We start from the raw sequence: 3244 nt of genomic DNA, 5'->3' as shown, positions 1-3244 counted from the left end.
TTACCCTTAGGGTTATATCCTTGTCCTGTGTTATAAGATATCATACTACTATCGTTCTGCAGTGGTCTTACTTCCTAATGAATTCTAGTTCTATAGATTATGAGTTGTAGTTTCATAAGCCTATTAGATATCCTGCCTGGATTTTTTTTTTTTTTTGGTGCAAGCAAGTATTAGGACTTAAACTATTGGCCTTGCATGTTTGTTCGGCTTTTATGCATATGGTTGAAACTCTACCACTTGACCCATACCTCAAAATTAGCCATTTCTCAGACTTTCTTGCCCTAATTGACTTTAAACGCAGATACCCTAGGTCTCAGCCCACCCACCAGTGCCCTGCCCTGCCTGGAATCTTAAGCAGTAAAATTAGTACAAAAGATTTTTTTTAATGTTAACATTAAAAAATAGTTACAATTAGACGTTTAATTATTTTAGTGCTATTAAATTTGTCTAGAAAAATCACTTGTTCCCTTTGAGATTCATGTGTGTGAGAGAGAGACTAAGGGGACATTAACTTTATTTTTGTTTAAGTAGAAGCCAGTTGTGCTCACATAACACACAACTAGTATAAGAACCAGACTCTTGGCCACTCACTAAAAGCTCTATAGAAATTAGGAAGAATTTACTTTATAAGACATTGGTATGAACAGCGGTAGCTATTGTGTGATATTAAATAAAACAGTCACTGTCTAGTTATACTTGTGCATTGAGGCAGACAAATGTTACAAACACCTGTGTATACGAAGTATAGTTAATCTTATTAGCAAAATGTGATAGTCCATATTTAATTATGGGATAAGGCCAAATATAATAACCTATTAACCTAATTACTTTTCCGGCTTTCATCTCTGTAAGATGATGGGATCTTTTTAGATAATCAGAACTATAATCTGAACCTAAGTTACACAGGTTTTAGGTGGGTAATTGCCTGCAGGCCAGAAATGTTATTTATTTTAAATAAAACTCCACTTGTAATCAACTTGGATGAGTTAACAGGAAAAAGTACCTGTTGAAAACAATCCTATTCCTGGCTTTTACAGATGCTTTATCATAAAAAAGATGTTGGATTTTATCAAAGGCTTTTTCTGCATCTAGATAATCATGCGATTTCTGTCCTTGATTCTGTTTATATACTATATTAGTATCGATTTATAGATAATCTTGCATGCCTGGGATGAAACCAGTATAGCTTTTTTTTATTAGTTCAATTTGGTTACCAAGTATTTTATTCAAGACTTTTTCATTTATGTTCATCAAAGAGATTTGCCTATAATTCCCTTTGTGTCTGTGTGTCTGTCTGTCTCTGGTTTTGGGACTTGGCTTCATAGAATGAGTTTAGTAATGATGGCTTCCCTTTTTATTTTGTAGAAAAGTTTGAGGAGTACCGGTGTTCTTTTAAAGATCTTGTAGAATTCAGCTAAGAATCCATTGGGTCTTGGGATTTTCTTTGTTGGGAGATTTCTTTAATTGCAATCTCAGCACTTGTTTGTAGATCAGTATAAATAACTTACATGCTCTTGGCTCAATTTTGATAGGTTGAGATTATCTAGGAATGCACCCATTTCTACTAGGTTTTCCAGTTTGAGTAAAGGTTTTCATAAGTTCTCATAAGTTCTGGATTTCACATGTATTTATTGTGATTCCCCCTTTTTGGGGACAGATAGCTAAGGGTAGTTTTAAATATTACCTCCTTAAAAACTACCACTTTCCCCGTTTTGGTAGCAGCATCCTGATCTTCCTTTGGGAACTCCCTCCATATATTCTCTTGCCCCAATCATGATTTTTGAGTGTCTTAGTTTGGGTTTCTCAGAAATAGTCCTTAAAATGGAGGTTTTTCTCATACTAAAAGTTTTCTAGTGCATGTGCTTAAAATCTGCACTTGTAGTGGTTATCAGGAGAGGGAAGAGCTGACCTGAGATAGAGTTGCCATAAAGATCTCGGGGTGGGGGGGCGGGGGGGGGCTGAGGATGTAGCTGTGTGGGAGTGTACTTGCCCACTATGTGCAGAGGCAAACAACAAAACCCCAAACTAACAACAAAAACTTCAAGATGATCTCATCTGGAGCTCCTGAAACGTGTGTGTGCGTGCATGCACGTGTACACACACATTTAACAGATGAGACATTTATTTAGAATCATCAGCTGGCACCACTCCCAGCAGTTCTGAGATAGAATTTAGGGGTGTCCCTTAGCATCTACTAGGGGTGAGGCTGACTAAAGAGCTCATCTTGACCAGAGCAGCTAATCTGAGCACTGCAATACATCCTTCCTTTTGAGTAGTGATTGGTTTGGACTGTACCCCTTATCTCAGACAGTGAGATCCATTTTGGGGAATTTTGCTGAACAGTTAGGAAGGAGGTTCTCTTGCCTAGTGTGTTGGTCAGGCTGGAACAGTGAAAGCACAGGACTTTCCTTCCTGAGATTCCAGCTACCACTGAAGAACAAGGAGATGTAGTGTAAGTCTGAAGCTCTTGTTTGGGTAGTTTGAGACACTAGGTTAAGGACCCTTGCACTTTTAAGCTACGCAGGCCAATACATTACCTTTTGCACTACTCAAGTGGGTTCTGACAAGATAATTTACAAAAATGAGTGTCATGGTTTAGTGAAAAATCTCTCAAAATTTACATGTAATAATGGGCCCAATGTGTGTGTGTGTGTGTGTGTGTGTGTGTGTGTGTGTGGCTCTGGCTATGTTGCTTCTGGCTAGCCTGGACCCAGTCTCCCGCCAACTCTCCCAAGTGCTAGACTTCCAGCGAAGAGCTACCATTCTCTCCTCGTGATAGCAGTTTTGTAAAGTGAGTAGCAAGATGGAAGGGCAGGCGGAGTTAGGTAGCACCACCGCTCCACCACACAAAAACAACACCCAAGCAAGCACGGGAGGGTAGGGCTGTGAGATGGGGCGAGGAGCTGGGCTTTTTACCCTGCCTGGCTCTCTCCATCTGACCACGCCCGGGAACCCGGTGGGTAAGCTGGCTTGTGACTCTCGTGGAGGCCTGCCAGCGATCCTGCCCTCGCTCAGGACGGGCTCCAGTCCGAGGCCACAGACTCGGAGTCAGTCTCAGCGTTAGCTCCAGGCTCACGCCGCGCACCCACTTCGGGCTGGCCCTTGGCGCCCCAGCTTCGCGGTGCAAACAGGGGCCACTTTGCCCGTCTTGCCATGGGTCCCCGTCTCGGTCTCAGGCACAGAGGGCGATGTCGCTAGCTTTAGATGGCACGAGTCGCTGGGCGCAGCGCGGGCGTGCAGGACC

The sequence above is a fragment of the Dipodomys ordii genome, unplaced genomic scaffold (assembly GCF_000151885.1).
Source record: "Dipodomys ordii isolate 6190 unplaced genomic scaffold, Dord_2.0 Scaffold67, whole genome shotgun sequence".
Taxonomy (NCBI): domain Eukaryota; kingdom Metazoa; phylum Chordata; class Mammalia; order Rodentia; family Heteromyidae; genus Dipodomys; species Dipodomys ordii.
Note: the sequence above shows the minus strand (reverse complement) of the source record.